The sequence below is a fragment of the Pleurodeles waltl genome, chromosome 4_2, assembly GCF_031143425.1.
Source record: "Pleurodeles waltl isolate 20211129_DDA chromosome 4_2, aPleWal1.hap1.20221129, whole genome shotgun sequence".
NCBI classification, from domain to species: Eukaryota; Metazoa; Chordata; class Amphibia; order Caudata; family Salamandridae; genus Pleurodeles; species Pleurodeles waltl.
Window position 1 is genome coordinate 908666943 of NC_090443.1, and position 27240 is coordinate 908694182.

Here is a 27240-nt window from a genome sequence, read left to right on the forward strand (position 1 = left end):
TAGTGAAAAACAACTTTGGAAGTTTTTCACTACCAGGATATGCAAAACTTAACGATACATACCCTGCCTTCATAATACATTACACCCTGCTCTCTGGGTTTTCCAGGGCCTACCTTAAGGGTGACATATGTATTAGGACTGGCAGAAGGATTTTGTGCTAGGTCGACATAGCAGTGTAAGACTTCACACACATGTGCTGCAGTGGCAGGTCTGATACATGGTTAGAGGCCTACTTAGGGGGTGTCACAACCAGTGCTGCAGGCCCACTAGTAGCATTTAATGTACAGGCCCTGGGGATAGGTAGTACACTTTACTAGGGACTTATAAATAAATTAAATATGCCAACTGGGGTTAAGCCAGTGTTACCATGATTTAGGAGAAAGAGCACAAGCACTTTAGCACTGGCTAGTAGTGGTAAAGTGCACAGAGTCCTAAAGCCAATACAAAATAAGTCAGAAAAGTGGAGGAGGTAGGGAAAAACCTGGGGGGAAGACCACCCAAAGGCTGTGAGATCAAAATGCCTCATGCTCTAAAACAAGATGAGAATGAATCTAAGGGACCTATTCACAAAGGTAACTATACATGTGTAGATTTACTTGTGTGTCTGTTTACTACTACACCTAGCTGTAAGTCTGCACTTTGTTACTATTCACCAGTACTGAGTATAGGTTTTCACCTGTGTAGATGTAACATGTCTTTGCCCCCTATCGGAGCATGCTAGAACAGGATTTATGAGTATAAACTTACTGTTCGTAGCTTTTCACAAGTTGGTGAATGTATACACCACCGTGGCAGATATCTCCCTGTAGGAAATTATAGGGAAACTTATTAAAATTGACTAATCTTTAAAAACATTGTAATATTAAATATAAATGTAAAGTAATATTAAAATAGTGACGTTGTGGGGGTGCAGATTACAGTTAACTCAGTAAACTCTAACTTGTGAAGGTTAGTGATTTAAAACACGTTATGACTGACATTCTAACTATAATGTCACTTTAACCTTTGTTTTTTCAGTGAATCTATCTATCTATCTATCTATCTATCTATCTATCTATCTATCTATCTATCTATCTATCTATCTATCTATACACACACTGTGAGAAATTGGGTTGTTGGTTGACTGGGGTGTGAGCCCTGGTCAAGCAAACATCCACAATCCTCGGCAAGGTAAAGCACAAAAAGTCACTTAAAAAACTTGTCTTTAACAGTGGGTAGCTTGGCACAAAAGGCAGTCAGGCTTAAGAGAATATGCATAACGGATGTATGCAGCATCACACACCAATGTAGAAAAACAGAGTAAATGTTAGTAAATTATTTGACACCAATACCAAAAAAATACAATCTGTAGAACTGGAGAAGTTATGAATTTTTAAAGTTTTTTGTAAAAAAACAGTGCCTAAATAATCAGCTTGCCAACCACGGATATCCAGTTGTGCGAGACCTGGTCAAAGTCTAAAAATATAGCCAAGTCAACAGAGCCCAGATCAGATACAAGAAGTGGATTGTGCCTAGTTGGTGCTTACCTTCGCACCGCTTTATCAAGCAGCTAAAGGTTATGAGGGGTCCCCCAAAATACCTCACCGTTCTTACTTGAAGAAATTAATGTTTGAAGAGACAAATTTAGAAAAAACGTTATCTGCTCAGAACTAATAAATGACTTAATAAATTCCACCATCTGGCATGACAACCTTACTGATTTACTGTTTATTACTGTCTATTGATCTGCTGACCTTTCGGCCAGCTATTTTGGTGATATAGGACAAAATGTAAGACCAATCAAGCATGTCCCTTATTCAGAAACTAATTTTAGAGTACATAAAGTATTACTGATCTAATACTTTTATGTACTCTTCGATTCCTTTTTAAATTCAGACCAAAATCAACTCCAATATTAATGCATGCAAGAGCACAAAAAAATGTAGCCCTGTGTTAATGCTTCCCATACTCATAAATGCTTTTGTGAATCAGCCCCTAAGTGAGGGAATCAAAATACAAGAAAAGGAAAAATGCTACATAGCAGGGATGTTAACGCTGCATCACAACTAAGTGGGCTGGCCTTTGCAGAGGTCTTCCCAGCCTGTCTGAGAGGTCAGGAAGAGATCGAAAGCCTTCATGTATAGACACAAACACACACACACACTCTCTTAGGGCACTCTCTGTCTCTCGCTCTGTCTCTCTCTAACTCTCTCTCTCTCTTATTCTCTTTCTCATCCTATCTCTCTTGTTGCTTAGCCAGCTTAGAGTACTCCACTCCTCAGAACCCTGGTGTAACATCCATACTGTGTGCAGAGAACCTCCATTGGTTTCCGTTGCTAATAATATGAAAGAGACAGTTCTCTTTTTTCCTTGATGTGCACACCGAAGCATGTGGCCACTGATAGTCATTTTCTTGGTGTCTATGGAAATTGCCCAGGATTTTAGAGCATAATGGCCCCTATGTCAGAAATTCCCAAATATCGATTCCCAAATAGCGAATCCATAGAAAACGTTATCTGGGAATCGCAAAAGGAAATGTATGTAACCTGATATTTCCTTATAGCGATTCCTATGGATTCACATTCGCTATTAAAAAATCACTAATTAGGAAATCACAAAATTGCGATGTCCTAATAAGAAATCACAATTTTAGAAACAGAGCTTCCTGGAAGCTCCTGTTTGCTTTATAGATACCACTCGCCCTGATCCTGTCTTGGATTGGATCGAAGTCATGCCCAGTGACATAAAAGGCCCCTCACTGCAGCTGGATGGTAAACATAGGGGTAAAATCCTTAAGCAACAACATACCATGCAGTGCCTTCTTAAGAATTTTTGGGGCCTGAGGCAATACATATTTTTGGCCTCCCAGTTAGCAATAACTAATTCAGGCCCTCATGATGTTAACAATAAGGAATTGTACTGAAACAGGGGCACACGAGAACATCTGAAAGTGTAAACAGTCCAGTATTTGCAGGTAAATAGTAGCTCGAAAAGTACTGATAGAGCAGTTTTTTATTTTAATTGTTTTTTGGAAGTCAGGGTCCAACCTTTTTCTTATATTGTAGGGAGGATGCCAACGGTCAGTTGGTGAATGTTGAGTGGACTAGAGTATAATTGAAATAAAGTTAAATATGCCCATAGTGCTTGGACTTGTATCTTTCTTTGCCTGATATTCATATTCAAATGTAAATCCATAAGCCTTGTTTTTTGTTTAAAGAGTGAATGCCTTGGATGGCGGGGTCCCTCAAAGTGCAAAGTTACCATCATGCGATGTCAAGAAATAAGGAAAACTAAAGTATATATGTCCACACCACCTTTGGCACAGTAAGGGCATGATCATAAAATAATGCAGTTTTATAAAACAAACACCCTCTGAAATCATTTCACAATAGTAACTCTCTCTGTTGTTTTGTAATTGTGTTTTGTGGTTCAAAACTGCAGAAATTTAGGAAGTCCACACACACTAATGAAGGGGCCATGTGAAAAACATATAACCATGTCCACTTAAAGGCCCGGGCATTTTGGATGCCTATTTGATGTTTGCACCTGGTTACACCATATCCAAATCGATGGTAATTGCATTGCCTAAATGGCCATTTCGCTACTAGTCACGATTAGGAAATCCTTTGTACATGTGGTTTGGAAATCGCAATTAAGAATTCCCTATTTGGGATTACCTGTTTTGCGATTTCCAAAACTGCAATATCTACTAGGTAGAAATCCCATTTTGCACCACCGCAAATGCCTTTCATACTTCCCAAAATGACATTTTGCATTTCCTATTTGTGATTCGCACCGTTAGGAATGCAAAATGCTTTCGTACATATAGCCCACTAACCACATTAATATTTATTTTTATTAAATGTAACATTTGCAAATATTACATGCAGTGATGGCCAGTGCAGTCCTTTGGAAATATTAGCATATGTTAAGGTGATAAAGGACTTTGCAAACATTACATGTGTGCTTAGTCTTTTAAAGTTACTACAGTCTAATGGTGGGAAAAGAGGTGTATATGAACCCCAGCTTCGGAGGAATTTAAGCACCACACATGGACAACCGTGAGTACTATAATACAATACAATCAATTGAAGTAGAATTAAACCTCACCCCTAAGGAATTAAAGTGAACCCAATGAAAATATTTTGACATTTTGAATATATATGTATGTGTGTGTGTGTGTGTGTGTATGAAAGAACAAAAGCTAATCAGTGATCAGGAATATAGATATATGCAAGTTGACTGCCCAAGACTACCTGTCTTCTACCTTATTCCCAAAATACACAAAGATGCTACAAAACCTCCGGGCAGACCGATAATAGCAGCCCAAGGAAGTCTGTTCGAATTTGTATCACAATATATAGACCATTTTCTAAAGCATTTAGTGATTAATTTACCGTCCTATCTTAAAGATACTACAGACTTTTTAAAGAGAGTGTTCGATGTGAGTTGGGAAGCGGATATGCTTCTCATCACGCTAGATGTTACTTCATTATACACTAGCATTCCATATGAAGATGGCATTAGATCTACAGAATATTTTTTACGTGCAAGACCTATAAGTTTTTACAAACACAGTGTAATGTTAGTGAGCATGATGAGATGGTGCCTTACACACAATATTTTCTTTTTCAACAATGAGATTTTTGAACAAACGCGAGGTACAGCGATGGGCACGTGCTTTGCCCCAAGTTATGCTAACCTATACATGGGGTGGTGGGAGGAACAGATCTTTAACAACTCACCACTAGATCGATGGAATGATCATATTATCTTATGGTTGCGTTATATAGATGATATATTTGTGATATGGAAAGGCAACGTTTCAAGTGCTGAAAACTTTGTAAAAAATATACATGTGAATGATATGAATCTCAGATTCACAGCCAATATAAATATTCAAGAAATAGAATTTTTGGATGTGAAGATCACTATAGAGAATGCGAGACTACAAACCTCTCTATATAGAAAACCAACGGCAGGGAATAGCCTATTGCATGCACACAGTTATCATCCTATACCATTAAAAGAAAGCATCCCCTATGGAGAATTATTAAGAGCAAAACGGATTTGCAGTACTGAGAACAGATTTGCAGAAATTGAAAAACAGATGACAAAACGTTTTAAGGAAAGGGGAGACTCAAACAATACCATCAGTGAGGCGAAGAGGAAAGTGGGCAAGCGCACTAGAGACAGTGTATTATTTGGAACACCAACAAGTGCTAATACGAAGAATACGAAGCAAGCTACAGTTAGATTTATAACCGCATACAATGTGGCTCATTCTAAAATTCGCATGCTGTTACAGATGCATTGGCATATACTTAAAAGTGACCCAATCATAGGCAAAGAGATGGGGAAGAATCCACAGATAACATATAGAAGAGGGAAATCTATGCGAGATTTACTTGTGAGAAGTGACATTAGACAAGGTGGTTCAAAACCAATGTGGCTCACACCGACAGATGGTTTTATTAAATGTACAAAATGTAAGGCATGCAAAAATGGAGAGAGTATTAAATCGGTAGAGATCAAAGGCAAAACCATACATAAAATCAAGGGATTATACACTTGCAAAAGTGTATATGTTATTTATTCACTGACATGCAGCTGTCCCAAGCTGTATATAGGCAGTACAAAACTGCAAGTCCACAAGCGTATTTCACAGCACCTTAGAGCAGTGCATAATGAGGATGACTCATATCCAGTAGCAAGGCATATTCGGGAGGTCCATGGAGGTGATATCACAAATCTTAAATATAGTGTGCTAGATGGGATACCAAAGGACCATAGAGGAGGCGATAGAGAAAAAAAGTTGAGAACATTGGAGTCAAGATATATTTTGATGTTAGATACCATGGAACCAAATGGATTAAATAAAAGTGAAGAGCTACATGCGCATTTGAATATTTGAATCATGCACCCACAACAGATATAGAAAATATGGAACTTTGAAATAGTAAAGGTTGCACTTGATTAGGTAACAATTGTTCTGCTAGAAGTAAATAGGCAAGTAGTTCATGATCACAAAGTCTCTTTAAGGGAGTGTCATGTTAAAGATAGTAAAGCCAGGGATTTTGATATTTTATACTTGTAATTAACTGTTAAAGAGGAATATTGTACAGTTCACCATTGAAGGTACTATATGGTAATGAGAGGCACCAATAGTGAGTATTTCACTCTTTAGACGGTTAAATACATAAGCGCATGCAACGCTGAATTGTGCAGTAATTATGATGATGATCTGTGATTCCTATTACAAAGTATAAGATATAACAAAATAACAGTACAGAATGAGTGTGAAATCTTAAGTAATGAATTGTGCATTCTACTTTTCAAGTTCAAAGTAATGCTGAAAAAAATGCAGTAGAAAATGAGTGGAAGAAAATTGTAGAACAATCGCTGTCATTATGATGATTGTTTGGGTCATTTTACTATGGTTATTTTATTGTGATCTTTTTATCTCTTGTAGGATGCATAACCAATTTGATATTGCAATGTTGAACTGCATAACGGAATTTCAAGTTGATTGAAGCAATTATAGGAATTAACCTTGATGTAGCTGAATAAGTGAAGAAACACAGCTCACAGTGTATAAGTAGCAATGCAAAATGGCGGCCAACAGGTCGACGAAGGCATAATAGCCGAAACGCGTTCCTGTTGGGATAGCGAAATAAATTACTGAATACAAGCTTTGGAGTGCTGTTCCTTCTTGTACGAGACGGAGGATAGTGGCGGTTTATAGAACGCAGTGGCGCACGTTCATGTAGCAGCACCACCGGCGATCAGGACGGAGTGACTATGCCGAAGGAGAGTGTTATATATATATATATATATATATATATATATATATATATATATACACATACTTGTCTTGCCTATATCTTTGGCACCGTTTGACGAATCTTCACGAAATTCCCCCAAAAAGTGTGCCTGTGATTCTTAGTGCGAGCCAAACGTTTGGGGGTGATCCGTCAAGTGTGGTCGAGAAAAAGGAGGAGTCAAAAAAGTTGTGTTTCCCATGTTAATTCCATAGGAACTTTGAACACGACTAGAGCCCAAACCGATGGACAGAATTACACCAAATGTGGCAGAAAGCGAGCTTTCAGTACGCAGATTGTGCTTTTCTTTATTTGGTGTAAATCCATTCAGTAGTTTGAGAGAAATAAAGGAGATCAAAATTTGTGTATCTGAGGTCGCAAAAACTTTGTGAATCATAACGTGCTAGTGCAGGGAAATACAGAGCTCTGACAACATTTCAAACTGGAAGTGTTGACAGCCATTTCAGGACTCAGCTTCAGCTGAGTCCCACAAAATAAAACGTAAAAGAAAGGAAAAGGGGGTCAGGGTAAGGACACCATGACCCCTTAGCTCTGATGTTGGGGTTCCAGAGAGACCCCGCCAGGACAAGAAAAGCCCTTTTAAAAAACAATTTTACTGCAAATTTGGCTGTCGTCACAAATTTGTGATAAACATTAAAAAAAAAAAGTGCATCTCCTGCACTTGTTTGATTAAAGCCCCTGTGAGGGCCCGGTCTGGGGGCATGTTCAAAATAAAGGTGGGCCACCACCTCCAGGGAGCTTAATTGTTATCATATGCGGGGGTCACGCGGCCCCCTGCAACTCTGGGGACTGCCACCTCCCTGGGGCTTAATGGTAATTTAATGGGGGCAGGGGCTGTGGGCCCCCCCGCAGCTCTGGGGCCTGCCACCTCCCCAGGACCTTGAAGAAATTGAATGTTGGGGGCTGCCAGCCCCCCTGACAGCCCTGGGGACTGCCACTTCCCTGGCCCTTTAAACTAAATGAATGCGGGGGCCGCCCTGTCCCGCTGTAGCCCCAGGGACTGCCACCTTCCTTGGGTTTTAAACTACATGAATTCAGGGTGCCAAACAGCCCCCCCACAGCCCCAGGGACCACCACCTCTCTGGGACTTTAAACTAAATGAATGCGGGGAGTCGCCTGGCCCCCTTGCAGCCCTGAGGACTACCACCTCCCTGGGGCTTTAAACTAAATCAATGTGGGGGCACCCAGCACCCGGCAGCCCTTGCGACTGTCACCTGTCCGAGGTTTTAAACAAAATGAATAGGGGGGTCACCCAGCCCCCCTGTAACTGTGGCAACTGCCACCTCCCTGGGGCTGTATAGGTTGGATGGGGGCCAAGTGTCCTGCTCATGGAGCCAATAATGGAGCTAGGGACCGCCACCCCCAAGGCCAGCTCCTGCTATGTCCTGAAGTGCCCCCCCCAGGGCATAGCTATTTGCCACCAAGTCAGAGCAAACACTCCTCTTGCAGCAAGTGAGAACTGTCAAACAGCTTCCACTTGCTGCGAGTGGAGGTTTCCTCTGTTTCCCTGCCTACATGCAGGCAGGGAAAGACAGGATACGATTGCTCTCACAGAGAGGGAGCTGCTTCTTTATCATCTCCCTCTCTGTGACAGCAATGCTGGCTCCCTCATGAGGTGGGGAGCCAACTGGGAACATGAGGGCCTTCAGGCTCCCCCCGTGGTCCCCAATGAATTTGACTGGGTCCCCCCTAGGGCCGAGATTGGCCCATGGACGGGGGCCATGTGGACCTGTTGCCAGGTCCGGCTGTGCATGGCCAAAGTGGGTTTGGGTGGTTAGAAGGGGTTGGTTGCAGGGACTAGCCACAGGCCAACCCCAGCGTTGGATGTGGTGCAAGGTTGGGTGGTTTTAGAGGGTTGGTCACAGGGCAGGCCAGGCCCTGCAGCCAATTGCTGCCATGCACGCCTGAAGGCCATGCACAGTGGTGGTTAGATTAACTTATAGTAATGAAAATAATTTCACATCAACAAACCATGGAAATTCACGGGAAAAAAGGTTATAGGTACGTTACACTTAGGAAATCAAATTAAAAAAACAGATAAGCTCACTTAAAAAAACAAAGGTTACAGGGATGTTATAGTTTGGCATATTTTAATCTACAAAACCATAGAAATTCAGCTGTTATAGTTAGAGTTATCTCAAGTAACTATAACTCATGCCCTAAGGTAACTATAACTCGTGCCTTTGCCATGCACTGCTAATTGCCTCGCAAATTACAGCACTTCTGACATCTTTGATAACATCATTGTTAATATCAATGTAATATTTTCAGTAACATTTTTGACAAAAAAGCTGTGCATGGCGAGGACACAGGTTATACTTACTTTAGTTACCTCTAACTATAAAAGCTGAATTTCTATAGTTTTGTACATTTAAAATATGAGCCTAACTATAACGTCCCTGTAACCTTTGTTTTTTTCAGTGAATTTCTATGTTTTTTAACGTAAAGTAATCGTAATTAATATATGTTATTCCAACCCCTGCCGTGCACGGCCTTTGGCCTACAGCCAGGCCTTGCAGCTAAGCCCTTATAACCACCCAACCCCGTGCCACGTACGTCCTTTGGCCGTGCACAGTGCAGGTTGGTCACAGGGCCTGTCTCTGTCAGTGGATTTGTGAGTGGGTAAATGAGTGTTTGAGTGGGTCTGAAAGTGAGTGAGTGAGTCTGAGTAGCTCTGAGTGGGTGCATGAGTATCTGGTTGGGTGTGTGAATGGGCATATGAGTCTCTAAGTGCATGTATGAGTGAATGAGTTAGTGTATGAATGAGTCTGTGGTTGTTCTTTCAGATTGTTTCATATTCGTGAATATCTTGCAAATTTGCAAAAATTCATTAAAAAGTTCCCAATTTTCACGAATATCGCACATGGTGATGCACAATTATTTTAAACCCATAATGTGCCCCTAAAATATGCCTATATCACACCGCACGGGTCAAGGTACCTTCATCTTGACCCCTTATGCCACTTTCAATTAGGATTTTCACCCTGAGGACCATGTCCAGTAAAATAAAATGGTGGCCGCAACTTTCTAGGCAGGTTGCAGTCAGCCAATTTGTGTGCTTCTTTTCACAAATAATCGTGAAGGTGCCATGGCCAGAAGTATCAACATTTGTTTTCCCTTTAATTTCTCAAAAACAACCAAATGGATTTACAACAAATAAGCGAAAGCACAATCTGCATACCGAAATCTAGCTTTCTGCCAAATTTGGTATAATTCCATGCAGCGGTTCGGCCTATAGTCGTGTCTAAAGGTCCTATGAAAATTAACATGGGAAAAACAACATTTTTGACACCCCCTTTTTCTCGGCCCCGCTAGACGGATCATCCTGAAACTTTCCGTGCCCAACAAGAATCACTGCAACACTTTTTTGGGGGAAAAGTTTGTGAAGATGCGTCAAACAGCGCCAAAGATATAGGCAATTCAAAAATGCTTTTTCTACAGAAACATGGCACGAACTACAACTGCCTAGTGGCAACCACACTAGATATGTAGATATATATATATGTATATAGTCTAAATATTAATATATTTTATAGTGTGGTTTGTGATTAACAATATATATCTATATGTATAAAATATGTCTGTAATGCAAATCTATCCTAAATGCTATCCACTGGCATTTAAATGAACCTTACTCTTTGTGGTGTAGGTGTTTTAAACATAGGTTGAGTTTTTATAGGTTAGAAATTGACTTAAGTCAGCAAGTCAGCAAAATATACATCTTTTACTCTGCCTTCTTATTAAATATTTATGTTGGGTTTTGTTCATGTAAAAAAGAGTTTTTGTTCATGATATTTGAAACTTTTTAATGATTTGAATAATGCCTTTACTAATTGAGGATTGTGTAATAGTGGTTAATGACATACATTTATTATTAATACATTTTTAAGCTCTCACCCTCCCGGTTCAGATATTCACAGAAATAGTTGACAAATGTAATATTATCCAGTGTTAACAAATACAAGAGTCCTATTTCAAGCCTGGATCTACAATAGGGCGTAGAATGTCTAAGATTTAATAAGTGACATATGCTTATGATAAATAACCTTTCAGCCTGTGTATCAGAACCAATGCTTCAGAGAGCAGAAGTGGAAATAGTTTTGAATGTGTTGCACCAATGGAAGTTCAAATTGCAGTTCACCTGCATTTTCTCGAACGGTGCTCTAAAGCAGTACTAACTCCCATACTTCTATTGTTCAGTTTTGCTCTATGAGCATTCAAAGGCAGTGTTTTTTTTCAATGGTACCCCCTGAGGTATAGATTGCATTCCTATGGTTACGCCTGAACTAAGGATAATTTGATATTCACCCAATTAAAGTAATATCCAGTGCCAAATTGAACCTTACTAGGGAGCCTCAAAAATGTATAATTTTATTTTTTAAAGTTAGTCTCCAGTCTCTTGATACTGTTGTATCCATGTAAATTGTACAATTGTTGTTGGAGATTTGTTTGGGTTTAATAGCTGATTGGGCTAATCTTCCTTTATTAATAAATGTTTTTATTACTTTCCAAAAAGTACAATAAAAGAGGAACTGGCAACTTCAGTAATACCACAGGCATGCGGTGGCTATTAAATAAAATATAAACATTTCCTAGCCTTAAACTGTGCATAAATGTTTATAATATAATAATACAATAAGCCACAACCACAACATCAAACTATTTTCATGGTCAAGATCCTGAGCATAGTCATCAGGGCAGATGAAACAATTTGAAAGGTCAGGTATATAATACAAAAATAGTTAAAAGGGCTAAATTGCACACCTGCTTTAGACCATTTTTGGTGTGTAATTTAGGTTAGGCCAAATCTATTTGATCATTTGAGTCTGACCCATATAATGTTGTGTAATTAAATTTAAAAAATGTGAAAGAGTGCTAGCAAATCTCAGGCGTGCACTTTATGCCTGAGGCAATTTCTGTAGACTTTATTGAAAGCAGTTGAGCAGTCAACATAGTAGACAAATAGGGGGTGATTCTGACCGCGGCGGTCGGCGGTCGCCGCCCGCCAAGCGGCTCCCGCCGAAAGACCGCTCTGCGGTCAAAAGACCGTGGCGGTCATTCTGGCTTTCCCGCGGGGCCGGCGGGCGACCGCCAGAAGACCGCCGGCCGGCCCAGCGGGAAAGCCCCGTCAACAAGGAAGCCGGCTCAGAATTGAGCCAGCGGAGTTGAAGGGGTGCGACGGGTGCAGTGGCACCCGTCGCGATTTTCACTGTCTGCAAAGCAGACAGTGAAAATCTTTGTGGGGCCCTCTTACGGGGGCCCCTGCAGTGCCCATGCCATTGGCATGGGCACTGCAGGGGCCCCCAGGGGCCCCTCGACACCCTATACTGCCATCCTGTTCCTGGCGGGCGAACCGCCAGGAATAGGATGGCGGTATGGGGTGTCAGAATCCCCATGGCGGCGCAGCAAGCTGCGCCGCCATGGCGGATTCCCATGGGCAGCGGAAAGTCGGCGGTACACCGACGGCTTTCTGCTTCTGGCCGCGGCTGTACCGCCGCGGTCAGAATGCCCGGCGGAGCACCGCCAGCTTGTTGGCGGTGCTACCGCCAACCTCCGCCCTGGCGGTAATTACCGCCAGGGTCAGAATGACCCCCATAGTTTATTCACATGTTTTCCTTTTGTTGTGTTTGCCAGTGTGGATAGAGGCATTGGATTATCAATTGTAAAACAATAATATCTGAAGTTAGAATGTATTAATGTAAGTTTGTCCCGAATAACATTCTGAAATTATGTTTGGCAAATATTCGGCAAAGATTTTCTCATCCGAATCCAGTAAAGCTATTAGATAACAACATTTTGGTTCTGAAATCGGGCCTCTCTTATAACTTGGTTTTAAGATTGAGCTGTTCCATGATAAGGGAATCAAACCACATAGGAAAACAGTTGTGTGAACCTGTTTTAGCAATATACTCCATGCAATTCGATGCAGCTTCTGTTTGGTCAATGGAATCTCATTGAGGCACAGAGAGAATGAATATTGACTTCCATTAATTAATGACAAATATTCTTCTTGATAAATAAAGTAACTTCTTTTTCCAATTACTGACAAAAGAAGTGAGAAAGTAGCTGCCTCATAGAGAGAATTAATATTTTTTAATTTCTGTATGCAATGTAATAATTACATGATTTGTATAATATGTATTACCAAATTCTATTAGCAAACATCTTACTGTGGGACATCGCAGCTGCAGAGATTCAAAGGTATTATGAGAAAAAAGGTTTACAATTTGACTTTTCACTTACTTAAATAGCATTTTCTTTTTTCAACGAGGTATAGAGTTTGACATAGTAATGCTTTGTTACTTTAGTGAAGTTTTGCAAATCATAGATAGGTTTTTGCCAAAATATATGTGGCAGTGAAGCTTTGTCACATAATGGGGTGACAGGATTGTTCAAGACTTGGCATAGTTCTGAAGGCTAGCTCCGATAATCATGTTACATTGGGAGAGTTGCCTGTATTGGATGCTGAAATGTTTCAATCAATCAATCAATCAAAAGATTTATAAAGCGCACTACTCACCCGTTAGGGTCTCAAGGCGCTGGGGGGGAGCTACTGGTCGTAAAGCCATGTCTTGAGGTGTTTCCTGAATGTCAAGAGGTCTTCGGTCTGGCGAAGGTGGAGCGGTAGGGAGTTCCAGGTCTTGGCGGCTAGGTGAGAGAAGGATCTTCCTCCGGCGGTGGTGCGGCAGATGTGGGGGACGGAGGCGAGGGCGAGGCTGGCGGAGCGAAGATTGCGGGTGGGGGTGTGGAAGGTGAGTCTGTCATTAAGGTAGGCTGGACCTGTGTCGTGGAGGGCTTTGTGTGCGTGGATGAGGAGTTTGAAGGTGATCCTCTTTGATACTGCTAGCCAGTGTAGGTCTCTGAGTTGGGGAAGATGTGGTTGCGGCGTGGGACGCCAAGAATGAGGTGGGCGGATGCGTTCTGGATTCTTTGCAGCTTTGTTAGGAGTTTGGTTGTTGTTCCTGCATATAGGGCATTTCCGGAGTCCAACCGGCTGCTGACCAGGGCGTGGGTGACAGTTTTCCTGGTTTCGACGGGGATCCACTTGAAGATCTTGCGGAGCATGCGGAGAGTGTTGTAGCAGGAAGAGGAGATGGTGTTGACCTGCTGAGTCATGCTGAGTTTTGAGTCCAAGATGAATCCCAGGTTGCGTGCGTGGGAGGTGGGTGAGGGTGCGGATCCTAGGGAGGTGGGCCACCAGGAGTCGTTCCATGCTAAGGGATTGGAGCCAAAGATGAGGATTTCTGCCTTGTCTGTGTTTAAGTTGAGGCGGCTTGATTCCATCCAGCTTGCATCTTGTTCCTTGGCCAGACGGACCATTGCTGGACCATATAATTTACTAGGGAAGATCTCAAGTAATGTATTGTTGAAGTTGTGTGTTTGTCTAAATGGCTATTCTCTTTTGTAAATACAGCTGCAATAAGCAACAGCAAGGATTTTTGGAGCAAATATTTTGGAAGGAAGTGACACCTAAGATTATTGTGACTGACAATGGGACACATTTTACCTCTTAAAAAACTATGACGTTTATGAATAAGTATGAAGTGAAACACATGAGAGTGGCTTTACATAGTACATCTACAAATGGATTAGTTGATAGAGCAAACCATCTGCTTAAAGAAGGGATTTAAATATCATTGGCTAACAGGTTCAATATGTCAACTTATTATAAGAGAAAATGTTTGGAGCTATAATACGACAGCACACAGCACCATAGTGGTATCACCTTATTTGTTATTAAGTGGTACATTGCCTATTACAAAATTGAATCCTTCCTGGATCAAGGAAGAGAGGGGAGATGTATGGTCAATTCGAATTTGGATGAAGTGACAGAAAGGGTGGAAGAAAGATTGGAGTTGTGCAAAAAGTATTTTGATGCTAGTAAAAATGTAAAAAACAATTGCTGAAACTAGACAGTCTCAGGAAAAAGCCTATGAAGGTTGTGAAAGGTGAACGTAAATTTTCCCCTCTAGTCAAAGTTATCAAAGTGACTAGGAGTGCTGTTCTTTTGGAACTAAAAGGGTGGTCGAATATAAAATGCTGATGTATGGATAACGTTTGACCAATCTCCATTAATGATAAATAATGTGATTCAATGAAAATGTATGATTTGGCTAGTTAGGGTGATATTACAGTAAGTGAGACTAAAACCTGAGACCAAGATGAACAAAGTTTGGAGTGTGTACAGTGTTCAGCTTCTACACCCACTTAAAAAAACACTGGATAATTGGTTTCTGGATCGTCTTCTCAGATCAGCCTGACTGTGTGCATCTCTGTGCATCCTGATTATTCTGATTCTATGGTGACTAAAGTTGGAACAAGGAGTGGCCATGCTACTGTATTGCCGGCCAAATGTAATCACTGTGAGCTTGATTTAGAGTTTGGCAAATGTTTTTTTTTCTTCACACACATACATCCTTTCCACAATACTAACAGTGCATCATATCCTCTGGCACTTGTGTTAGGGCTTCTGACCTAGTTTGGTTAATTGACATCAATTTATAAGAGGATGCGTTTGTAGGTCGATGGACCTTTTGACTGCTCTTAGAGTAGTTCCCACCATGAGACACTGTAACACTTGTAATAAGGTGGACGGGATATCCATCACATCTGTGACAGAATACCTATCCCCCAAACTCTAAATTGAGCCCTCTGTTGCATTGTAATAAATACTTTTTTTTTTGCTTTGTGGAAAAGGGAGGTAGTGTCATAGCAATAGCTATACATGTGTCATGTGGTATGGTTTTTTTAACTGATATATAGTGCTGGTGGTGTTTGACTGGTTTGGGTGTTGTTATCATTTCCAATTGCATGTTCTCCAGTGGTGAGGATTCCTTCGTGGACTCCAGAGGGCCCCTTGATATGGGCAGACGTGCACTGAAGAGCAGGAGTAAAGCCTAGCCTGTTACAAGTGATTATTTTGTACTTTGATCTGTTTATATGTGTGAAACCACACACAACAAACACTCTTCACAGAAACATACTTAGCAACTAACAGCGGTTATTTGTACTACAAACAATTCCCTTCTTTGTGTTGTGAAACTAAAAAAATGTTTTCTAAATTTCTGTTTGTGTCTGCAAAGAGTGTATTCCTGCATTCCTGTTGATTTTGTTGTACTGTGCTTTAATGACCTTTGAGTTTGTAGGGTGTTGTGTTTATTTTGTTTATGTTAATATCGCTGTACTTATGTCTTGCATTGTTTGGTTAACGCTGGTGTAGAAATCTAAATTTATATATAAGGCATATACTTCTTATAGAAATATCATGGTGAACTGTGTGAAACCCTTCGAATAAGGCTCAGTCATATTTCTTTGCTGTGAAAGAAAACACCAGGGAAAATTAGAACTGTGTTCAGTGAGAAAAGCCTGTGTGACGCAGCCGGCTATAAAAGATGCCACAAGAGAAGTATTATTTTATTGTTTGTAATAACAAAGACAATGCAGTTGTACCGCAGGGTCTTAAACGTACTTGGCAAACAGCCACAATGGCTGCTGCTTGAAGGAGCTGCGTAAATCAGCTGCCAGTCACTGGCCGCCATATTGTCTGAGGACATGCTGTCACAGCCACCAGAAGGCGCTTATGTATCCAAGAAGAGGATCACCTCAGATTGAAGACTACCCATGCTAGAGCGGCAATGCTTGGAAAAAGATGTGACTAGAGGACACAAATATACTTGCACTCTTTCAATAATTTTGCTTGTGTATGGAATACTGGCGATTACACCCATTTGTTTTATTTTGTACTTCAATTAATACAATGCTGATTTTTTTTTTTTAAATACCTAAGCTATCAAATAAAGGTCATATAAAATAAGAGTACCTAAAGATGAGCAACAAAGAGAATATCGCCGCCAGCTGATCTAGCCAATAATTTTATTTGCCAACTAGTGTAGCGAGAACTCTACCCAAGGGAAAGCAGAGAGCTTTTACATAAAAGCAAAGGATTGCCGGAAGAATGGATAATTGAAACTATACAGTCTTGCCAACTTTCCCAGGTCCATGGCTGACTTGCTGCTCCAGTCCAGGTTTAGTCTTTGAATTCTGGGACCTGTAGTCTTGCTTATTCCATTATTAAACAAGGATCAAAAGTCCCAGAATTCAAAGAAAAACCTGGACTTGGCAGATCACCACGCGTGGACCTAGGGAAAATGCCAGCTATCTATAAGAGAAGAGATATGCATGCAACATGATGAGCAATGTTCATGTTGAGTGAACCCTTGTCCCAATAAACACATGGGACTGTCTCAAACTGCACTTTTTAGGATGCCTTGTAGTACTACAAAATGCACTACACATTGCAATTCACAAAGGGCCTCATTTACGATGCCCTTGAGCCACAGTTGTGTCACTTTTAGCAACGCTCCGGTGGCGCAATGCCTTGCACCATATTTACAAGGTGGTGTTAAGCCACGCTGCCTTGTAAATCTGGCCCCTTCATACTCATCACTTAGCGTGGAAGGGGCGTGCAATGGGTGTTGCTGTGGGCATTTCACTGCAATACCCATTACGTTTTGACGCTGCCCCAGATTAACGAGGAATCGTAAAGCTGAGGCAGCGCCAAAAACTAACGCAACCCCAGGGGTGGTTTTAGTATGACGCAAAGAGGAGAAATACTTTTATTTCTCCTCGTTTTTGCTTTTATATGTGTGTTGCAGAGCAAAACACCATTAATGATTCCTGCACATAAACAATAATTCCCTGCAATGCAGGCACCCTTGCACTATGGTGCACTAAGGTGCAAGGGTGCCTGCGTTGGCGCTAGGCAGCTAATTTTAGCTCCAGCGCTAGGGAAAGCACCGGGGTGCACCATATTTTCATAAATATGGCGCATCCTGGCATTTCTGAGGTGACGCAGCGCAGTGCTGCCAATATTGGCTGTGCCTCTTCCTCGTAAATGAGGCTCAAACTGTGGAGTTTTATGGCTCGCACTGCCTATACTTATATGTGCGGAGGTCTCTGCCCCAACTGCGGAGTCTCCACACATGTAGATATACATTTTAGTATTAAATGTGGGAGGGACTGGAGGAAGTGGATAGGAGAAGGGGAGACTTATTACTAAAGAGATGGGGTTAGGGAACAGTACGAAGGGTTTAGGGAGGATCAGGGAGGGATTTAGGGAGGGACATCACCCACCCCCACAAGAGTAATTGTGCATTACTCTCGAGGTGGAGACATGTTACTTACACTTTAGTAGTGAGTTTACACTTGGAGTTTGTGAATACTGAAAGTAGTAAACATACTACAACATGTAAACTTACACAAAAGTGTAACTTACCTCTGTGAGTCAGGCCTTTAGAATGCAATTGTAAACAATAGGTGATTCAATACTTTTGCCTAGCATGTACCTTATTCTTTATGAACAAGGCTCTTAATGTGTGTTGGAAGCATAACCAAGAAAAGGTTACTCTATAAAATACCAGTATTGCCATAGGGATTATTGTGTAGTTCCAAGAAATGTACATAATTTACAACATTTTAGCTTGTTTGTGTCATAACCTGAGAGGATCATATGTATATACAAATCAGCTGCACCCCGGCCGCTTTCAAGAGACCTGTCTTGTATAAACTGGTGTCACCCCTCTGTATTAACAAATGCCGCTGGTTATCCTTTAAACGTTTAAACTTGTAGGACATCCTCAAGGTTTTCAGACATGTGCAGTGCAAACTTAGAAAAAAACATGTGTGGCCCAAAATGTTGTGTTAAAAAATGTGAAAGCTTAAAATTGTTTAAAAAAATAAGTAGAAAACAAAGTAAAATTTTTTATAAATAAATTAAATATGTTCTTGACAAGATCTGAAGTAAGGGATTGGGGCTAGGGACAAAGTTAGGGTTAGGATGAGGTACAGTTTATGATTGGGTTCGTTTTAGTGTAACTGGAAGGGTAGGTGTGAGAGATGATGTAAGAAAAGGTGGTAGTGCTTGGGTTTTGGGGGAGGATTATGGTTAGGATTGTAGTAAAGGCAAAGGATGGGGTAAGTTTATGGTAGCTGTAAGGGCTGAGTAGGGGGCTTCAGCAATGACGTGGGTTGTGGTAAGGGTTGGAAAGGGGATTGTGGTAAAGGATCTGGATAGGGTAAAGTTATAGGGAAGGACGTGATTGTAGTAAGGGTTGAATTTATAGGAAAGAGGTTGCATTAGTATTATGGTTAGAATAACGAATTGTGTAAGGGACCAATTACAAAATGCCTATTTCTGCATCAAGTATTTTCTCTGTTTTTGCATGAAAAGGTGTTTATATAATCTAGTGTACTAATAGTTGTTTTTTAATGTGTAAGGGCCATATTACACAATCATGAATCTGCAGCAAATGTAGTAGCTACTTTCCTTGTACCCTGTTACTCTAGTGCATTGGCCGTATTACAACATTACAGTGACAACATGCAGGTATGACATAATTGCAGGTGAACTAACTAGCACCATCCATACCCTGACAAGGAGGGGGGGCATAGTCACTTATTGCACCCTCAAGCCCTTGTAGAAAGCCAGAATTTGCTTTTTCTGTGCCACAAAGCCAGCATGTGGATATGTGCCACTTGCTACTGCTTTCAGTGTTTGCCATACACCATTGACCTTTGGAGAGTTGTAGTATCATGCTACATTTATGCCGGGGAGCTGTTGATGTGGTATAACTTCTTGTCAATACTTTGAGTTGTGGTCATTCTGCATTTCCATATGAGGTGCTCTTCCACCAATAAATGTCCTGCAGCTGTAACACCCCCTTTAGCAAGATACATGTCCATTGAGTTGAAGGAAGGATGTCCCATTCCAAATGTGGAAATGCATGGGTGACCCAAGACCGCTGTTTTGTAAAATGGCACAGAGGGTCATAATTTATTTTTAAAAAAACAATATGTTTGCGCACAGCACTATTCATGGAAATTAAGCTGAAAAACAAATGATCTCTAGCTATACAATATTTGATGTATTTAAAGTCCTCTAAATACTAAATATTTTTTGATGCACAAGTTCTAGGAATATATTGGGACTTGCCATTTACCAGGAAGTAAGCACCAGAGTCACAGACGCTTAAAGTGGCATCCTAGGAAGAGGGTTACACTGTTTCAGTGTAGTTCCTGGCGTGCATGGCATCCAAAGGCATTAGGGAGTAAGTTGCAAGTTGGACTGTGCAAATCTTGACCTATCCAAGATGACCACCGTTGTTCAACACTAGTCTCACTTCCTCCCAATCGAAGATGGCAGGTAATTTGGAGGTTGAACTTCCAGAAGTACACTGAGGCATAGGAAAAAGAGCCAAAAACAAATGCGGACCAAACGTCTGTCAGCTTTGTGCACTGGTGCTCTCCTCCAGTCAGACAGATTGCACCCACTCTACAGTGCATCACATTTGATCATTTTCCCTCATGCCCTTTCCGGTTTCCCTACAGAAGTCCCTAAGAATTTATTTACCTACAGTCAAGATAATAATCTGGTATACCTGCAATGTACACCAGCCTCTCCTCTTTGGGAAAAGCAGTCAGGGTATTCAGAGAAAGTGAAAGAATCATGTTGTATTGATGTTAGTCATTATTATGGTTATGTTGCATAAGTATGTATTAACTGCTGACCTCTGTGCATGCTACTTTAGGAGAAGAGCCAATACATACCTTGAGTTCTACCAAGACTGACCTTAACATCAAGACTGCTGCAGAAGCTCTGTACCCCCTTACTTCTTATTTCACTTTTCCTCATAATCCTTCCACTGGCCCTATTGCCAAATAGGGGCTGGGAGTGGGATTTAGCGGTGACTTCAGGTTATCTTCTGGGTGTAATGCTGTGCCTTAATACAGCACCGCATCTCACTTTATGCATTGGTATCTTCCTCTGTCTTTCCTGGCCTCTACAAATTGTATGTCTGTGATGTCCTGGTGGGTGGGTCCAATGACCTCATGAGCATAGAGAAGAGAACAGCAGTGATGCCCGAATACCAAAGCATGAGCCGACAATGTCAGGGCCAGAAGAGTTGTTCAGGTTTGGCTACGGCAGCTGAGCTCTTTAAAAAGTTATTGAACTTTTGTTCTTGGCATCGCTTGAGAACAGCTATAAAATAGCCGCCTCGTTTAACGGTTATAGTGTCGCAAGGCAATAGTGCTTGAAAATGGTCTCCGACGTGTATGTCGTCACTGGGGTCTCTGCATTCACTTTCAACATTTCAATTCAGCTGCTGTCGCTGCTCACTCCCCCAGGCATCGATCATTCACAGCTCCTGGAGTTTTATTTGTTTTCTCAGCAGACCATCGTGTTAGTTAGAATTCGGTTGACTTTGACAAGTGCTTTAGCTTGAAAAGATTATGAAAATCGATGGATACAAGTAGAAGTGTGATTGTCATATGATTTTAATTTCAAAGGAGGGAGAAGCACCGTTGTTTCAGCTTCCACCATTATTCAAGTATCATAAATAGATTTTTTGTGTGAAGTTTACTCTAGTAAAAACGACAGTAATAATCCTTTGCTGAAAAGAAACATTAGAATTAGTGACAATAAAACAGCAGATCTGTCTAGATTCCAGTGCCTCCTCTCTAGTCTCCAAGTCTCCAGGAGACACAGAAAGAAGCTTTCAAATGGTGAACCCACGTCCCTTATCAACATGAAGTGTCTTCTATTTTTATTAATGAGGCAATATTTTCGTTCATGTGTTCAGGTCAATTACAAAGGAGTGCAGTTTCTTTCAACAAACTCGCAAGTCAGCAAATAAAAATACCCTGGTGGGCCATGTAAGCTGTCAAAATGGGCTGAACTTTAACTGAGAGCTCTGCTGGCATTAGGCTAGAGCCCCAGTAGGGCTTACTTAGAGTTTCATCCTTCCAAGGTTGCTACAACAGATATCTGAATTTGATAAAAAAGAAACATTGTAACTGACGAGGAATGCATTGTAATTATCTGGCACATTCAGGGACAAAATTGGATCGTACAATCTAAGAATTCTTCCATTAGCCCTAGCACTTTTTTTTTTAAATATGACAGGGGTCTGACTACGCTTCTGTGAGCACATGCCACATGAGAATTAATTCAACTCCCTTTTTAACTTTGGGAGCTGTCCTTTCACTTTTAGCAGTAGCGCAGATAAATTTTTACCAAATACCGTTCTGGTGCTCTTTTTATGTATATTTCTTCTATCCTAACTAACTGTGGGTAGCTGGTGTCCATCCAATTTAGGGCAACACACAAAAGTATACAAAAAAGTGATGACTAGAATGCTTAAATTAATGTCAGCCACTAGTAATTACTTGAGTCCACCATTATTTTGCACACCTTACCACCACACCTTGGCCCCTGCCATAAGGATATGACCAGATATGAGCCCCATGTACACTTTGTCATTGGAACCAAGCTACACCTGGCGGATCAACTCCAGCTAGTGCAAAACTGTTCTTGAATTTCTTTTGTTCTGGTTCAGGAAAGACCTAGCCTGGCACTTCGGGCTGGACTTGTTTCCACTGTTGCAGGGTCAAGACCGATTTTCAAATGGTTGGGTCTAAAGTGAGGTGGCATGATGTGCAAAATAATGATGCACTGGGGATGCGGCCTGAGTTATTAACAGTGACTGAGATTAATTCAGTTTCATCCAAGGTTTTGGCAGCTTTTAAGACAGCATGTTTCTTTCTGGGGACAGTTTGGAGGAGCAAGATTCAAGGTCCTACATTTGATGAAGAATTCATAATATTAGAGAACAGTTAGCTGAGCTGCTTATAGGAAAAACGTGTGTTCTCAGAAAATCTGAAATTGAGTACTATTAATACACATCAATTTACACCGAAGTATATCTCTCAATCCAAAATGAATCAGTCCATTGTGGATGCTTCTTCACCCAAAGACAGGGACAAGCTGCTGTTCTCCAAATGTTTGTGGGCTTTACTCCATGTCTGTGTGCATTGTTGCCACAAGAACTTCAGGGCCAATTCACAGTCATTTGCCTTTGTAAAGTGTGAATTACAAGCATAAACATTTGGATTTACTATCATTAACTAAACTAATGGAGTAATATTTTTGTAGGAGATTTTATGCCAATTCCTAGCAGGCACCTCAACATGAAAACCTCTCAATAGTTTCATCAGCCATCTCTACAGGAAGTGACACCACTACATTTCCCAGCATCCACCTCAGCAGGAAGTGACATCACTAGTTTCTGTCAGAAACTTCTTTAAAAGAGGACACCAGGCAAAAAGATCAATATTTCCTGGCATTGATCTCAACAGAAAGCCATCTACAGATTTCCCATCATCTGTCTCTTTAGGAAGTGACATCAATGCATTTCTCAGCCTCCTTCTTAACAGGAAACTGTATGCAAACAGATTATTTTTTGGCGTGGGCAGTTGCATCCTCAATGAATAATAATGCTAACCTGTCAGGGTGAACCCCAAAAGCCCATAAATTAACTTGAACTCAGCCCCCTGGTAGCTTTGGCACAGAGCAGATGGGCTTAACCTAGGGTAATGCATATTTATGCATTACTAAAACAGTAGTAAAGTCAAAGCACCAACTATAAAACTCCCAAACCAAATGAGAAAAATAGAATATATTTGAATAGAAAGAATGACACCAAAACAACAACAATCCAAGAAGGAGAACCAGAAATATGAAGTTTTAAAGTTTTAAGTGAAAATAGTGCCAAAAAGCTCTACCATAATTAATCCCAAGACACCTAAACCTAACCTAAACCTATAGCACTCGAGTGGACTAACACCCCCTTCATCACTACATTTCAATATCAAACACCATCAAGAAGAAGAAAATGAACCACCCACTTCATCAAAAACATTGATCTGGAAAAGGTCCAGGAAAAACTAAACAAACTACCAGAATACTTCAAACCTGCCACAGATGTCAGTAGTTTCCTTAACCTTTGCAACCCCAATATGAGAGCACAAGTCCGATGTACCAAGTCAAAGCCATCAGCATTGTGGCACACTCAAAGGCTTTACAAAAATTAATGTACTATATCTAAAAAACAAAAAGAAATAGAGAAAATCTCATTTCCCTGATGACCTCATCCTACTCAAAACTCTTTGCTGTAACAACCAATCCCTCATCAACGCAGCTAAAGTCCCCTACTGCAAGACAACAATCAGTGTGGCAACCAACAGAAGCAAAACCCTTGTTAAACACTGCATCAGACATCTCCCAAAACCTACAGCACCTGCTTCAGTCACATACACATTGCTTAAATCCTTTCTTCACCGAAAAGATTAACAAGATCATATCCAACGTCATTATAACTTCCACGGCCCACTTATTCTAGCTCCATCTACTCACAATCAAACGGACCTCCTTCAATCCAATCTCATTCATGGAACTAGTGAATATCCTGAACTAAAACTTGTAATTCTTCCACCATCAAATAGCTCTACGTAGAGTACCTCACACACTTTCTTCACATTGTAAATATCTCCCTAAACCTAGGATAATTCTCAGATGTCTTTAAGACAAGTCAAATCTTTCTCTTGGTAAAGATCCATTCATGGACCCAGCTGACTTCACAAATTTTAACCCCACTAACCACCTCCCACTTAGGCTTCAGAACTACTAATCAGGCATCAGACCACGTTGTAGCACTGAGACTGCAACACTTCAAGTACTTGATGAACCCCACCCCAGAACAACAATAATAACCCTTGCATCATGGTCCTTCTTGACATCTTTGCAGCCTTTAACACAGCTGAACATCCAACACATAGAAAGCTTGGATTGTGAGGTATCTTGAAATGATGCAAATGCTTCCTTATCAACTGAGCCAGGCTCACACAAATAGGTTCTACAACATCATAGACACTCCCCATTTCCCAAAGAGTATCCCAAGGCTCCATCATTCCTCCCATCATCTTTAGCCTCTATATGGAAAAAGCATTGAAAGAAAGAAGAATCCAGAAGGCACCCATTCTCTGTTTATGCTTTCAGTATATTAGATCAGCACTACCCCTCCTAAAATTGAGAAAAAAGCTGAAGACAGACCTTTTGAGGGAGCACTGTACCTGACCTGGAAGTTTACTCTGATACTCTCCCAATAAATGTATCTTCGCAGTGGCTACACCCCTGTTGTATGCTTTATTATTTTCAAGCTAGGTTTGTGCTCTGCAAATACCAACACATACATACTCATACAACACAATTTTTATATTTATTCTTGAATATATAGGCCCTCATTATGACATTGGCAGTGAGTAGTAAAGTGGCGGTAATACCGCCAACAGGCTGCCGGTAATTACCAACAAATTATGACCACGGCAGTGATAACTCCCATAGACAGCCAATGTACCACACCAACCGCTAGGGCGTTAACACCACTGACCACGGCGGTAGCCAACAACAGCCAAGCAGAAGACAAAGTACCGCCCACCATATTATGACCTTGCAATCCACCAGGATTTTCGGGGCGGTACCAACGCCATCAAAAGCCTGGCAGAAACAGAAGAGCAAAGGCTCACCATCGGAGACACAGGGAAGAACAACGCCACCATGGAACCGGAACAGCAAGTCTTCCCGATGCTCATCTATGTCATGCCCCACCTGGAACACCAACGCCGACGAAGACGATGATGGTGAGTACAGCCATATAGCACACAAGGGAGGGAGAGGGGAAAACTAGATTGACTCACACACGCATGACACACATCCGAGACACACACACCACACACACAACCAGCTGCAGACGAAAAACAATGGCACACGATACACAGCAGAATAATGTAAGGTCAACAAGAATGCAGTAATGACAATGTATTGATTGTAAACAGCTACCAAAAGAAGCAATTGTACGAAAAACAGATATGTACAAATGTACGCAAAGGTACAATGGCCAGTCCAAAGTACTAAGGGCCCACATGGTGACAGGGCACAGTCCAAGGCCCAACTCGAATCCTGACTTCATCTGGATAGAACTCTGGAGGGGCATCAGTTTGCAAGTGGGCAGGCACTTCAGGGGGATGGGGGCTGGGGGGACACCTCAGCCAAATACGGGAACAAGCCCACTGGTTCTGGAGGGGGCATCATGCCCATTTCTCTGTGCTGGGGAGTGCAAGGCCACTGTCTCTCAGGTGGGTGACTTGCCCACTGGTTCTGGAGGGGGCTCCATGCCCATTTCTCTGTGCCGGGGCGTGCAAGGAAACATTCTCTCAGGTGGGTGACTTGCCCACTGGTTCTGGAGGTGGATCCATGCCCATTTCTCTGAGCTGGGGAGTGCACGGTCACAGACTCCCAGGTGGGGAACATGCCCACTGTGTCTGGAGGGTGCCCCTTGTACAGCAGTCCCTGGAGGGTGGCTTACATGGCTTCCGCTGATGATGATGGCTGCACTGTGTCATCTGGAGGTGAGGGCTGCACTGTGTCAGCAGGTGAAGGTGCCTCCTGGGCAGCCTCTGCAGGAGGACTAGGCTGCACTTCCTCAGCTGGCGGTGAGGGCCCCGTTGCTACTGGTGGTGGTGGTGTCACCCTGAAAGCTTCTGCTGGAGTCGAGGGCTTCTTCCCCTTCATGGCAGGAGGCATTGGATCCTTCCTCTTCCTGGCAGGGTTTGAGGGCTTCTTCCCCTTCATGGCAGGATGTGCGGGCTCCTTAGCCTTCCTGGCAGGAGTCGAGGGCTTCTTCCTCTTCATGGCAGGAGGTGCGGGCTCCTTCACCTTCATGGCAGGAGATGTGGGATCCTTAACTTTTCTGGCTGGTGGAGTGGGATCCTTCACTGACTTGCCAGCACGACTAGGTGGTGCCACCATTTTCCACGTGGACTGTTTGGCTGAGGTATTGGGCTGGGCCGTTAAGACCCTGCTCTTACAGGCAGGACCGGGGGTAGGTGGAGGGAAGAGATCAAGTTGGGCAAGGAAAAGCTTCTTGGGGACGATGGGGCGAGATGAGGGAGGAGAGATGTGAGTGGTGGTTGAGAGAGTGGTTGTTGGAGGTGTATGTCTGCTGGACTTGGGTGCAGGTGCATGGGCAGTGTGCTGAAGTGAGGTGGATGGATATTGGGTGTGTGAGTGCTTGCATTTGTGTCTTTTGGGGGGCAGACAGGGTGGGAGACGACACAGGGGACATGTGCATGGATGTTGTGGAGGTGTCTGCTAGTGAGGTGTGTGTGCTGCTTGGTGTGGTGATGCTGGTGGTGGATGTTGATGCAGTGCATGCAGGTGTGAGTGTGGACGTGACTGTGAGGGAGGTGGAGGTGGAGACAGTGGAGGCAGTGGATGTGGTTGTGTCTACAACTGTCTGGTGTTTGCGTGAGTGCTTGTGGGATGAAGTGTTGTGCCTGTGTTTGACTGTGCCACTCTTGTATGTTGTCTTGTGTGCTTGCTTGTCTGTATGTGTGCATGGGATGGGTTGAGGAGACTGGGAAGTGGTAGTTCGAGGGGGTACGATAGGAACAGGGACAATGGCTGCCATCAGAGAGGAGGCCAGAGCCTGAATCGATCTCTGTTGGGCCGCCAATCCACTGTGTA